Source organism: Oncorhynchus tshawytscha, linkage group LG07 (assembly GCF_018296145.1).
Source record: "Oncorhynchus tshawytscha isolate Ot180627B linkage group LG07, Otsh_v2.0, whole genome shotgun sequence".
Lineage (NCBI taxonomy): Eukaryota > Metazoa > Chordata > Actinopteri > Salmoniformes > Salmonidae > Oncorhynchus > Oncorhynchus tshawytscha.
Window position 1 is genome coordinate 49,892,822 of NC_056435.1, and position 15,350 is coordinate 49,908,171.

At 41.9% G+C, this 15,350-nt stretch overlaps 1 pseudogene; it reads right to left on the reverse strand.

Moving 5' to 3' along the window:
- Nucleotides 1-893: 893 nt before the first annotated feature.
- On the reverse strand, nt 894-7,450 carry LOC112255293 (annotated as a pseudogene).
- Nucleotides 7,451-15,350: the final 7,900 nt, after the last annotated feature.

A 15,350-nucleotide genomic window follows, 5' to 3' on the forward strand; every position in this document is an offset into this window, starting at 1 on the left:
ACGAAGTTGGAGGCATTTTATGGTAGATAAATGAACATTAAATTATGTGGCAGCAGCTCTGGTGGACATTCCTGCAGTCAGCATGCCAATTGCACACCCCCTCAAAGCTTGAGACATCTGTTGCTTTGTGTTTTAACAAAACTGCACATTTTAGAGTGGCCTTTTATTGTCCCCAGCACAAGGTGCACCTCTGTAATGATCATTCTGTTTCATCAGCTTCTTGATATGCCCCCTCTGTCAGGTTGATGGATTATTTTGGCAAAGGAGAAATGCTCACGCACAGGGATGTAAACAAATTTGTGCACAACATTTGAGAGAAATAAGCTTTTTGTGCATATGAAACAATTCTGGGATATTTTATTTCAGCTCATTAAACCAACACTTTCCATGCTGCGTTTATATTTTTGTTCATTGTAATAAAATAAAGTATACAGTGAACAGCAAATAAAAGCAATAAGATACATTGAATCTTTCAGGAGGAAAAACACCAACCACTACAGATTTACTTCAAAATAATGTATTTTTATTGTTTGGAACCGTTTTTAAAATACAGCTTAGTTTGGATGAAAAAACAATAAAAATGTTTTTATACATACTCAATACATCAAAAGTAGTCATTTTATTTTTCCTTAATCCACTTGATTTTTTTTCGTCACAAGTACTGCTTAATTAGCATGGGCATATCTATGCTTTAGGCATGATATGCCCAGAGCAGAGCCTTTCATGCTGGGCTGTGTAAATGCAAAGAATTTACCATTCAAGCTGCATGTGAAATATGTAAAATTGCCTCTTTTCCTGTAACCACTGACCAGGCTAGAGTAAAAAAAAAAGATAATGTTGGCATCTCAACCTGACAGTACATTTAAGGAACAGGCCAGCTAAAAGTACTGGGACAGACCACTACTGCTCCTCCTTCTCTATAATATCTCAAGGCCAGGGTCAGCTAGACTACACTCTGGATCTCATGTTCAGCTCTTATGACGGCACTCAGGCGATGATCTTCTTGATGTAGTTGCGGACATTGACCTGGAGCTGATGTGAGGTGGCACTGAAGATCTGTGGCCAGAGACCTGGCCTCCTCCGATCCATTCCACAGTGCATGGTACACAGGCAGAGTGTACATCTGTTTCCCCTGGGAGCAAGATACAATGAAACAATCTATTTATTCATATATTATGGCTAAGATACTACTATTTACATGATGTTTAAAGACACTAATCTAACTTTAAACTGACACTATAAAAACACACCTTATATCAAAAATATATACATTATATTTACTATAATAAAACATTAAACTGGCCTAAAACACTTGCTTGACAAATACTGTAATTGATGGTTGAGGACGAAATGCATTTGTTTTTCTAACCTGGCAGCTGAGGAAGCTGCGCACATGTTGATATCCTGGCTGGTGCCGATTCTTGGCAATGATCTGGGCCCAGCACAGTCGTAGCTCAGCGTTGTTTGACTTCACGATGTGAGGGTACTGCTCCTCCTGTTTCTCTATATTACCTTATCAAAGTCAGAGTGAAGGTACATGATTGGTGTGACTAATTTCAAAAGTACTTTAAGCACATCCAGACTTACAGATGCAAGGTACAAAACGTAAAGTAATGAAATAAAGAATAGATAGATATCCTCACACTGATGAATTGGGGTGAATCACATTCTGGTAAATCACATGTACAGTACCAGTCAAAAGTTTGGACACACCAACTCATTCAAGGGTTTTTCTTTATTTTTACTATTTTCTACATTGTATAATAATAGTGAAGACATCAAAACTATGAAATAACATATGGCATCATGTTGTAACCAACAAAAAAGTGTTAAACTAATCAAAATATATTTTATATTTGAGATTCTTCAAAGTAGCCACCCTTTGCCTTGACAGCTTTGCACACTCTTGGCATTCTCTCAACCAGCTTTGTGAGGTAGTCACCTGGAATGCATTTCAATTAACGGTGTGCCTTGATAAAAGTTCATTTGTAGAATTTCTTTCCTTCTTAATGCGTTTGAGCCAATCAGTTATGTTGTGACAAGGTAGGGGCGGTATATAGAATATAACCCTATTTGGTAAAAGACCACGTCCATATTATGGCAAGAACAGCTCAAATAAGCAAAGAGAAATGACAGTCCATCATTACTTAAAGACATGAAGGTTAGTTAATGCGGAAAATGTCAAGAACTTTGAATTTTCTTTAAATGCGGTCGCAAAAACCATCAAGCGCTATGATAAACTGGCTCTCATGACAACAGCCACAAGAAAGGAAGACGCAGAGTTACCTGTGCTGCAGAGGATAAGTTCATTAGTGTTACCAGCCTCAGAAATTGCAGCCCAAATAAATGCTTCACAGAGTTCAAGTAACAGACATCTCAACATCAACTGTTCAGAGAAGACTGCGTGAATCAGGCCTTCATGGTCAAATTGCTGCAAAGAAATCACTACTAAAGGACACCAATAATAAGAAGAGACTTGCTTGGGCTAAAAAATACAATCAATGGACATTAGACCGGTGGAAATCTGTCCTTTGGTCTGATGAGTCCAAATTGGAAATTTTTGGTTCCAACCACTGTGTCTTTGTGAGACGCAGAGTAGGTGTGATCTCCGCATGTGTGGTTCCCACCGTGAAGCATGGAGGAGGTGTGATGGTGTGGGGGTGCTTTATTTAGAATTCAAGTCACACTTAACCAGCATGGCTACCACAGCATTCTGCAGCGATACGCCATCACATCTGGTTTGCGCTTAGTGTTTTTCCAACAGGACAATAACCCAACACACCTTCAGGCTGTTTTAAGAATGGCAGCCATTTTACGATCCTGTAACCAATTGTGCATGTTTTCTCGCGTTATTTGTAAGTTATTTTGTACATAATGTTTCTGTCACATTGTCTTATGACCCGAAAAGAGCTTCTAGATATCAGGACAGCGATTACTCACCCCATAATGGAGGAATACTTTTTCCTTCAACAAGTCAAACAGGAAGGATTTACTTCAGACGCCAGAGAAGGCCCTCATCCCCATCATTTGCAGGAGAAAGAGACGGAGGTATTGTGGACGAAGATCTGGGTGCCTTGTTAGGATCCGTCGCTGAGAGGGTAATCTACCTTTACCATCGGTCCTATTAGCCAACATACAATCAATCAATAATAAAAATAGACTAACTACGATCACGTATATCTTACCAACATGACATTAAAAACTGTAATATCTTATGTATCACCGAGTCCTGACTGAACGACGACATAACATATAGCTAGCGGGCTTTAAGCTTTTTCGGCCAGATAGACAAAAAGGCTCTGGTAGGCCATGGGGTGGCAGTCTATGTATATTTGTAAACAACAGCTGGTGCACGAAATCTAAGGACGTCTCAAGGTTTTGCTCACCTGAGGTAGAGTATTGCATGATAAGCTGTAGACCACACTATTTGCCAAGAGAGTTTTCATCTGTATTTTTCGTAGCCGTCTACATACCACCACAAACCGATGCTGGCACTAAGACCACACTCAATGAGCTTTATACGGCCATAAGCAAACAGGAAAACGCTCATCAGAGGCAGCGCTCTTAGTGGCCAAGGACTCAAATTTGTTTTACCTCATTAAATCCGTTTTACCCACGAGCTGTCCAGTGATACAAGCTTGCCAGATGAGCTAAATTACTTCTATGTTCGCGGTGAGGCAAGTAACACTGAAGCATGCATTAGAGCATCAGCTATTCCGGATGACTGTGTGATCACACTCTCCATAGCCAATATGAGTAAGACCTTTTAAACAAGTCAACATTCACAAGGCCGCAGGGCCAGACGGATTACCAGGACGTGTACTCCGAGCATGCGCTGACCAACTGGCATTTTCAACCTGTCCCTGACTGAGTCTGTAATACCAACATGTTTCAAGCAGACCACCATGGTCCTTGTGCCCATGAACACTAAGATAACCTACCTAAATGACAACCGACCCGTAGCACTCACGTCTGTAGCCATGAAGTGCTTTAAAAGGCTGGTCATGGCTCACATCAAAACCATTATCCCAGAAACCCTAGACCCACTCCAATTTGCATACCGTACTAACAGATCCACAGATGGCGCAATCTCTATTGCACTCAACACTGCCCTTTCCCATCTGGACAAAAGGAACACCTATGTGAGAATGCTATTCATTGACTACATCTCAGCGTTCAACACCATAGTACCCTCAAAGGTCATCACTAAGCGAAGGACTCTGGGACTAAACACCTCCCTCTGCAACAGGATCCTGGACTTCCTGACAGGCCGCCCCTAGGTGGTAAGGGTAGGTGATCCTCAACACGGGGTGCATGTTCAGTCACCTCTTGTACTCCCTGTTCACTCATGACCGCATAGCCAGGCATGACTCCAACACCATCATTAAGTTTGCCAATGACACAACAGTGGTAGGCCTGATCACTGACAACGACGAGACAGTCTATAGGGAGGAGGTCAGAGACCTGGCCGTGTGGTGCCAGGACAACAACCTCAAGACAAAGGAGATGATTGTGGACTACAGGAAAAGGAGGACTGGGCATGCCCCCATTCTCATTGACGGGGCTGTAGTGGAGCAGGTTGAGAGCTTCAAGTTCCTTGGTGTCCACATCACCAACAAACTATCATGGTCCAAACACATCAAGAGAGTTGTGAAGAGGGCATGACAAAGCCTATTCCCCCTCAGGAGGCTGAAAAGACTTGGCTTGGGTCCTCAAATCCTCAAAAAGTTCAACAGCTGCACCATCGAGAGCATCCTGGCTGGTTGCATCACTGCCTGGTATGGCAACTGCTCGGCCTCCAACCGCAAGGCACTACAGAGGGTAGTGCTTACAGCCCAGTACATCACTGGGGCCAAGCTTCCTGCCATCCAGGACCTCTATACTAGGCGGTGTCAGAGGAAGGCCTCAAAAAATGTCTAAGACCCCAGCCACCCTAGTCATAGACTGTTCTCTTTGCTACCGCACGGCAAGCGGTACCGGAGCACCAAGTCTAGGTCCAAAAGGCTTCTTTACAGTTTCTACCCCAAAGCCATAAGACTCCTGAACAGCTAATCAAAGGGCTACCCACACCCCTCTTTTACGCTGCTGCTGCTCTCCGTTTATTATCTATGCATGGTCACTTTAACTCTACCTTCATGTACATATTACCAACAACGTTTTTCTTCTTAACTCCATAAAGCTTTGTTGGTTAAGGACTTGTAAGTAAGCACTTCACAACAAGTGCTCAGTATATGTGGGAACTCCTTCAAGACTGTTGGAAAAGCATTCCTCATGAAGCTGGCTGAGAGAATGCCAAGAGTGTGCAAAGCTGTAATCAAGGCAAAGGGTTGCTACTTTGAAGAATCTATAATAGAAAATACATTTTGATTTGTTTAACTCTTTTTTGGTTAGTAGCTTATTCCATATGTGTTATTTCATAGTTTTGATGTCTTCACTATTATTTTACAATGTAGAACATAGCAAAAATAAAGAAAAACCCTTGAATGAGTAGATTTGCCCAAACTTTTGACTGGTACTGTATATCCAGTACAATGATAGTGCTAGGGGTATCAGCGCAGAAGTGTTGTTACCATCATGTCCTACCTCTAGAAAGTGGGGACTTCTCTATGATCTTCTCCAGGAAGTAAGTCTTCCAAGCCTGGATGTTGGTCTTCATGATGCTGGCCATATCCAGGCCCTCGACAGCCCACAGCTCTGACAGCTGCTCAGCAGGCTTCATCAGGCTCTGGCCAGCCGACAAGTCAGGGAGATAGAGAGGCCAACCAGGCACATTGAGCCAGCTATCAAACTCCAGACCTAGCAAAGGAACCACAGGGAGAGTGACAGGTCAGATTGTGTCTTTAAGCATGAGAGTGAGCTTGTAACAGCTGTCTAAAGTCAACTACACTGCCCTTTACCTCAATCTTGTGTACTCCTTTCTTCTTCAGGTCAGGGAAATACTCCAGGAAGAACTCCAGGGCATCCTCTGCCATAACACTGCAGAACTTGAACTTGTCAATGTAGGCCTGTGAGAAGAAACACCTACATGTCAGACTGCTACCCTCATACCCTCTCTGCAAAAGAGCCTACTACATGCAAGAAGCCTTCATTTCTGTCAAGTAGGACAGTCGAGAGAGGGATGGTGCTTATGTATTAACCTTTAAAAAAAGTATCAAGCAGACACTCAGGGTATTTACTGATGAGTAGCACAGTAATATATACACAAAATGAGAAGTAACAGCAATCTTGAGGAAGGCATCGAAACAACTCTGATCTCCAGCCAGGTGGGCCAGGTAGGAGACGAAACAGAAGCCCTTCTCATAGGGCATATCATTATAGGTATCATCAGGGTCAACACCTGAGGGAGGGGAGAAAATACAGATGACATTTGTTGCTTTAACTTAAGCAGTCATGATCGAGTGTATCAGTTCTATTGAGTCTGCAGCTTAAGGCAAAATCTCAGTCAGTTGAACTAATTAAATTGGACTTGGCCTTAGCAGTAAAGGGTAAATGTAAGCCAAGTCTGACCTGGTTTGATCTTCACACGCAGTTTGTTGAGTGGGCGGTCCTCTCCGGTGTTGTCCATCTCGCGCACAATGACGTCAGCAAGCGAGCAGTCTCAGGCCAGGATGCAGGTTGTGATGAAGGTGTGTCAGGGGTTCTCCATGCTCCCGAGGGGGAACGACGGTGTGTTCTCCCTTACTGGCACTCATAACTGCCCTGAAGTCGTCAGGAACCTGTGAGAGGCAGACAGGGCAGTCTTGTGCCAAGATCAATTAATTATCAATCAAATGTATTTATAAAGCCCTTTTTACATCCGCAGATGTCACAAAGTGCTTATACAGAAACCCATCCTAAAACCCCAATGAGTAAGCAATGCAGATGTAGAAACATGACTGATGATGGTATAATCCATTACTAATACAGACATGGAGTAGTTGTAGTGGTGCATTAGACCTATTATTCAGAGTTCTGTACTATTGGATATCAAGCAGAGTATGAGGTTTAATAACAGCACAAAATTGAGTCAACAAGACGATAGACAGAAAAGGGGAAAAAAGCTTGTTTACACAGCAAAGAGAAAAATAAGATTGACATACAGCATTGACATACAGCAGCATACAATATTTTCCTGTGGTCATCCTCCCCTGGACATTTGGCTCAGTCAGAGTCCAGTCCAAGGGCTCACCTTCACGGAGGCTGAGTAGGTGCTCTTGATGGCCAGCGTGTAGAAGCAGGGGAAGAAGGTGCGATTGAGCACGGCCTGGTCCTGGGTGAAGATGTAGGGCTTGGCTTTCTCAGCAGTCTGCACTGGTTCCAGCCAGCACACCTAGTGGGTCAGGGGGAGCAGAGAGACCAGGGCTTGAGTGTGATGGTAGGGGCTCACGTTATCTTCACAGCAGCCGAGTAGGGGGCGCTTAATCAAGGGCTCTTTCTTCTCGCCAGTCTGAACAGGCTCCAGCCATGACATCTACAGATATATGCTGGGTTTAATAAGGGTGGTGCAGTGGTTTAAGGGAGAATCACTGTTTATTCATGAATAGGCTCTAAAGTGTTGCACATATGTAAAAAATACTTGCAAGATATGAAGTGAAACTAAAATTATGTAATGCTGCTGGCTATAAATATATAATGCATAGACAACATAGTTGATCTAATTTGAAAGGAAAAAGGTTTTCAATAATTTTTAAATGTATGGGTTATAGCAGGGGTGTTAAACCTTTTCTTCCCCAGGGACCCCCTGCCAGGCAAACCAGCGGCACAGGGACCCCCTGCCATGCAAACTGGCGGCCCAGGGACCCCAATCCATAAAAATAAAAAAATCACATCTTATCAGCTGAATGATAATGGCAAGGAGAAGTAATCAACATCCCAATGAATATATTTGTTAGATAGTTTTCATTATTTTGACCTTCCCACATTATAAATTGGAGGAGGAAGTGTAAACTAACACAAATGATTAGCTTCAAAAAGGTAACTCCAAAAACATTTTCGCTAAGAGCAGCTGTTTAAACAAAGGTTAGCCGTGTGTTGGCAAAAATGAATGTCCAAGTCAAGAATGCTTAAAGCAGCCAGCGGCATTAGCTGCACTGGTAGTCTTTTGTGGGTATTTTTCAAAGCCAATGTCAGATATTCCACTCAGTGTAATTTGATCAATATTAGGAGTTGAGAAATAAAGTTCAAAGAATATATTCTCCTCTTTTCTACTGTATGTATGTAATTCATAATTTATTCTGTTGTTGCTAGCGATATTCATAACATTGAAAATAATATATATATACACACACACACATACACAGCCTTCAGAAGTTTTCAGACCCCTTTACCTTTTCCACATTTTGTTCGGTTACAGCCATATTCTAAAATGTCTTAAATAGTTGTTTTCCCTCATCAATCAACACACAATACCCCATAATGACAAAGCAAAAACAGGTTGAGAAATTTGTGCTAAATTATATAAAAACTGAAATTTCACATTTACATAAGAATTCAGATCCCTATTCAGTACTTTGTTGAAGCACCTTTGGCAGTGATTACAGCCTCGAGTCTTCTTGGGTATATGACGATACAAGATTGGCACACCCTTATTTGGGGAGTTTCTCCAATTCTTCTCTGAAGATCCTCTCAAGCTCTGTAAGGTAGGATGGAGAGTGAATGCTGCACAGCTATTTTCAGGTCTCTCCAGAGATGTTCGACAGGATTCAAGTCCGGGCTCTGGCTGGGCCATTCAAGGACATTCAGAGACTTGTCCCGAAGGCACTCCTGCACTGTCTTGGCTGTGTGCTTAGGGTAGTTGTCCTGTTGGAAGCTGAACCTTCGCCCCAGTCTGAGGTTCTGAGCGCTCCGGAGCAGGTTTTCATGAAGGATCTCTCTGTACTTTCCTCAGTTCATCTTTGCCTCAATCTTTACTAGTCTCCCAGTCCCTGCCGCTGAAAAACATCCCCACAGCATGATGCTGCCGCCACCATGCTTCACCATAGGGATGGTGCCAGGTTTCCTCCAGACGTGACGCTTGGCATTCAGGACAAAGAGTTCAATCTTGGTTTCATCAGATCAGAGAATCTTGTTTCTCATGGTCTGAGAGTCTTTAGGTGCCTTTTGGTAAATTCCAAGCGGGCTGTCATGTGCCTTTTACTGAGGAGTGGCCTGATTGATGTAGTGCAGCAGAGATGATCGTTCTTCTGAAAGTTTCTCCCATCTCCACAGGGGAACTCTAGAGCTCTGTCAGAGTGAACATGGGTATCTTGGTCACCTCCCTGACCAAGACCCTTCTCCCCGATTGCTCAGTTTGGCCGTGCGGCCAGCTCTAGGAAGAGCCTTGGTTGTTCCAAACTCTAGGAAGAGTGTTGATGGAGGCCACTGTGTTTTTGGGGACCTTCAATGCTGCAGAAATGTTTACCTACCCTTCCCCAGATCTATGCCTCGACACAATCCTTTCTCGGCACTCTACAGACAATTCCTTCAACTTCATGGCTTGGGTTTTGCTCTGACATGCACTGTCAACTGTGGGACCTTATATAGACAGGTGTGTGCCTTTCCAGATCATGTCCAATCAACTAAATTTACTACAAGTGGACTCCTATTAAGTTGTAGAAACATCTCAATGATGATCAATGGAAACAGAATGCACCTGAGCTTAATTTCGAGTTTCATAGCAAAAGGTCTGAATTCGTATGTATATAAAAGGTATCTGTTTTTTATTTTTAATACATTTGCAAAAAAATTGAGATCTGTTTTCGCTTTGTCATTATGGGGTATTGTGTGTAGAGTGCTGAAGATTTTAAATCAATTTTAGAATAAGTCTGTTAAGTAACACAATTTGGAAAAAGTAAAGGGGTCTGAATACTTTCCGAAGGCAGTGTATATAATATTTATTTTTGGGGGTAAAAATAAGTATAATTGCGGACCCCCTGCAGTACCTCAGGGCCGCGTACCCCTAGTTGAATGCCAGGGGTTGAAGGTTCTAATCACTGATCTATAAGAAGGTTCTAATAGAGTTCCACAGTATGAGTCATAATACCCATAAAACTTAGCAGTCAAACAAGGATATGATTCCAATCGTTTTTTCCACCATTCATTTTTCCCCATAGGGAATTTCAGAAACACAGAAAATAAGGGCTGTGTTTCGTGTAGGCTTAACCTGGCATGACGTTTTGATAACCGTGTAAATCTCTCTATATTGATCAATATATTCACCTGTATTTACCCCAAAAAAAAAATGAAATGCTCATTTGCTGCTAATGTGGCTATCATAAAGAACTATACTTAAAATATAACGTCAACATATACAAAGTGTTGGTCCCATGTTTCATGAGCTGAAATAGAAGATCCCAGAAATTTCAGATGCACAAAAAATTTAAGAGAAATAAGCTTTGTGCAAAAATGAGCTTACATCCCTGTTAGTGAGCATTTCTCCTTTGGTAAAATAATCCATTCACTTGACAGATGTGACATTTCAAGAAGCTGATTATAAGCATGATAATTTCACAGGTGCACAGGTGCAGCTTTTGCATTTCAGTTCCTTTCAAAGTTCTTGGTTAGATCCAAGTGGAAGTGATTTTATCTTGAATTGAGGAAAGCTCGAAGACGTGGTCAAGTCCTCTGCTAGATCAGAGTGCAGCTTGAGAGATTGTTCCATATTGAATGAATGGGTAAATGTGATTCTTAAACTATTAGCTGTCGCCGCGTCTAACTTCCGATGTAGTGAAAAAAACAACTTGCAGCTGTAAAAACGGTTGTTTTGGATTTGGATTTACTGCGCAAAAGTGCCACAATTAGCTTTTTGCTCTAAATGTTTGCCAGGTAAATAGTAAATTGATAAAGGATAGTGCATCTTCAATGCTGAATGGTCAATTGATGACAAAAAGAATACTGGTACTTATTCTGATCCTATGAAAGGCTTTCGGAGCCATCATCGATTCAGTGGGTTTTGTCAAATCAAATCAAATTCAAATCAAATTTTATTTGTCACATACACATGGTTAGCAGATGTTAATGCGAGTGTAGCGAAATGCTTGTGCTTCTAGTTCCGACAATGCAGTAATAATCCAACAAGTAATCTAACTAACAATTTTTAAAAAACTACTGTCTTATACACAGTGTAAGGGGATAAAGAATATGTACATAAAGATATATGAATGAGTGATGGTACAGAGCAGCTTAGGCAAGATACAGTAGATGGTATCGAGTACAGTATATACATATGAGATGACTATGTAAACAAAGTGGCATAGTTAAAGTGGCTAGTGATACATGTATTACATAAGGATGCAGTAGATGATAAAGAGTACAGTATATACATACAGTGCCTTGCGAAAGTATTCGGCCCCCTTGAACTTTGCGACCTTTTGCCACATTTCAGGCTTCAAACATAAAGATATAAAACTGTATTTTTTTTGTGAAGAATCAACAACAAGTGGGACACAATCATGAAGTGGAACGACATTTATTGGATATTTCAAACTTTTTTAACAAATCAAAAACTGAAAAATTGGGCGTGCAAAATTATTCAGCCCCCTTAAGTTAATACTTTGTAGCGCCACCTTTTGCTCCGATTACAGCTGTAAGTCGCTTGGGGTATGTCTCTATCAGTTTTGCACATCGAGAGACTGAAATTTTTTCCCATTCCTCCTTGCAAAACAGCTCGAGCTCAATGAGGTTGGATGGAGAGCATTTGTGAACAGCAGTTTTCAGTTCTTTCCACAGATTCTCGATTGGATTCAGGTCTGGACTTTGACTTGGCCATTCTAACACCTGGATATGTTTATTTTTGAACCATTCCATTGTAGATTTTGCTTTATGTTTTGGATCATTGTCTTGTTGGAAGACAAATCTCCGTCCCAGTCTCAGGTCTTTTGCAGACTCCATCAGGTTTTCTTCCAGAATGGTCCGGTATTTGGCTCCATCCATCTTCCCATCAATTTTAACCATCTTCCCTGTCCCTGCTGAAGAAAAGCAGGCCCAAACCATGATGCTGCCACCACCATGTTTGACAGTGGGGATGGTGTGTTCAGGGTGATGAGCTGTGTTGCTTTTACGCCAAACATAACGTTTTGCATTGTTGCCAAAAAGTTCAATTTTGGTTTCATCTGACCAGAGCACCTTCTTCCACATGTTTGGTGTGTCTCCCAGGTGGCTTGTGGCAAACTTTAAACGGCACTTTTTATGAATATCTTTAAGAAATGGCTTTCTTCTTGCCACTCTTCCATAAAGGCCAGATTTGTGCAATGTACGACTGATTGTTGTCCTATGGACAGAGTCTCCCACCTCAGCTGTAGATCTCTGCAGTTCATCCAGAGTGATCATGGGCCTCTTGGCTGCATCTCTGATCAGTCTTCTCCTTGTATGAGCTGAAAGTTTAGAGGGAGGGCCAGGTCTTGGTAGATTTGCAGTGGTCTGATACTCCTTCCATTTCAATATTATCGCTTGCACAGTGCTCCTTGGGATGTTTAAAGCTTGGGAAATCTTTTTGTATCCAAATCCGGCTTTAAACTTCTTCACAACAGTATCTCGGACCTGCCTGGTGTGTTCCTTGTTCTTCATGATGCTCTCTGCGCTTTTAACGGACCTCTGAGACTATCACAGTGCAGGTGCTTTTCTACGCAGACTTGATTACACACAGGTGGATTGTATTTATCATCATTAGTCATTTAGGTCAACATTGGATCATTCAGAGATCCTCACTGAACTTCTGGAGAGAGTTTGCTGCACTGAAAGTAAAGGGGCTGAATAATTTTGCACGCCCAATTTTTCAGTTTTTCATTTGTTAAAAAAGTTTGAAATATCCAATAAATGTCGTTCCACTTCATGATTGTGTCCCACTTGTTGTTGATTCTTCACAAAAAAATACAGTTTTATATCTTTATGTTTGAAGCCTGAAATGTGGCAAAAGGTCGCAAAGTTCAAGGGGGCCGAATACTTTCGCAAGGCACTGTATACATATGAGATGAATAATGTAGGGTATGTAAACATTATATTAGGTAGCATTGTTTAAATTGGCTAGTGATATATTTTACATAATTTCCCATCAATTCCCATTATTAAAGTGGCTGGAGTTGAGTCAGTGTGTTGGCAGCAGCCACTCGATGTTAGTGGTGGCTGTTTAACAGTCTGATGGCCTTGAGATAGAAGCTGTTTTTCAGTCTCTCGGTCCCAGCTTTGATGCACCTGTACTGACCTCGCCTTCTGGATGATAGCGGGGTGAACAGGCAGTGGCTCGGGTGGTTGTTGTCCTTGATGATCTTTATGGCCTTCCTGTAACATCGGGTGGTGTAGGTGTCCTGGAGGGCAGGTAGTTTGCCCCCGGTGATGCGTTGTGTAGACCTCACTACCCTCTGGAGAGCCTTACGGTTGTGGGCGGAGCAGTTGCCGTACCAGGCGGTGATACAGCCCGCCAAGATGCTCTCGATTGTGCATCTGTAGAAGTTTGTGAGTGCTTTTGGTGACAAGCCGAATTTCTTCAGCCTGTCTCTGGACCCACTCACTGTCACAGTCATACTCCGGACCTAGTTTTGTCCCATAGAATAAATGTTGTGGATCTTAATGTTTTTCCTTATAATCCTGGACTATCGGACCACCATTTTATTCCGTTTGCAATTGCAACAAATAATCTGCTCAGAACCCAACCAAGGAACATCAAAAGTCGTGCTATAAATTCACAGACAACACAAAGATTCATTGATGTCCTTCCAGATTCCCTCTGTCTACCCAAGGACAAAAATCAGTTAACCACCTAACTGAGGAACTCAATTTAACCTTGCGCAATACCCTAGATGCAGTTGCACCCCTAAAAACTAAAAACATTTCTCATAAACTAGCTCCCTGGTACACAGAAAATACCCGAGCTCTGAAGCAAGCTTCCAGAAAATTGGAACGGAAATGGCGCCACACCAAACTGGAAGTCTTCCGACTAGCTTGGAAAGACAGTACCGTGCAGTACCGAAGAGCCCTTACTGCTGCTCGATCATCCTATTTTTCTAACTTAATTGAGGAAAATAAGAACAATCCGAAATTCCTTTTTGATACTGTCGCAAAGCTAACTAAAAAGCAGCATTCCCCAAGAGAGGATGGCTTTAACTTTAGCAGTGATAAATTCATGAACTTCTTTGAGGAAAAGTTCATGATTATTAGAAAGCAAATTACAGACTCCTCTTCAAATCTGCGTATTCCTTCAAAGCTCAGTTGTCCTGAGTCTGCACAACTCTGCCAGGACCTAGGATCAAGAGAGACGCTCAAGTGTTTTAGTACTATATCTCTTGACACAATGATGAAAATAATCATGGCCTCTAAACCTTCAAGCTGCATACTGGACCCTATTTCCAACTAAACTACTGAAAGAGCTGCTTCCTGTGCTTGGCCCTCCTATGTTGAACATAATAAACGGCTCTCTATCCACCGGATGTGTACCAAACTCACTAAAAGTGGCAGTAATAAAGCCTCTCTTGAAAAAGCCAAACCTTGACCCAGAATATATAAAAAACTATCGGCCTAAATCGAATCTTCCATTCCTCTCAACATTTTTAGAAAAGGCTGTTGCGCAGCAACTCACTGCCTTCCTGAAGACAAACAATGTATACGAAATGCTTCAGTCTGGTTTTAGACCCCATCATAGCACTGAGACTGTACTTGTGAAGGTGGTAAATGACCTTTTAATGGCATCAGACCGAGGCTCTGCATCTGTCCTCGTGCTCTTAGACCTTAGTGCTGCTTTTGATACCATCGATCACCACATTCTTTTGGAGAGATTGGAAACCCAAATTGGTCTACACGGACAAGTTCTGGCCTGGTTTAGATCTCATCTGTCAGAAAGATATCAGTTTGTCTCTGTGAATGGTTTGTCCTCTGACAAATCAACTGTAAATTTCGGTGTTCCTCAAGGTTCCGTTTTAGGACCACTATTGTTTTCACTATATATTTTACCTCTTGGGGATGTCATTCGAAAACACAATGTTAAGTTTCCCTGCTATGCGGATGACACACAGCTGTACATTTCAATGAAACATGGTGAAGCCCCAAAATTGCCCTCGCTAGAAGCATGTGTTTCAGACATAAGGAAGTGGATGGCTGCAAACTTTCTACTTTTAAACTCGGACAAAACAGAGATGCTTGATCTAGGTCCCAAGAAACAAAGAGATCTTCTGTTGAATCTGACAATTAATCTTAATGGTTGTACAGTCATCTCAAATAAAACTGTGAAGGACCTCGGCGTTACTCTGGACCCTGATCTCTCTTTTGAAGAACATAACAAGACCATTTCAAGGACAGCTTTTTTCCATCTACGTAACATTGCAAAAATCAGAAAGTTTCTGTCCAAAAATGATGCAGAAAAATTAATCCATGCTTTTGTCACTTCTAGGTTAGACTACTGCAAT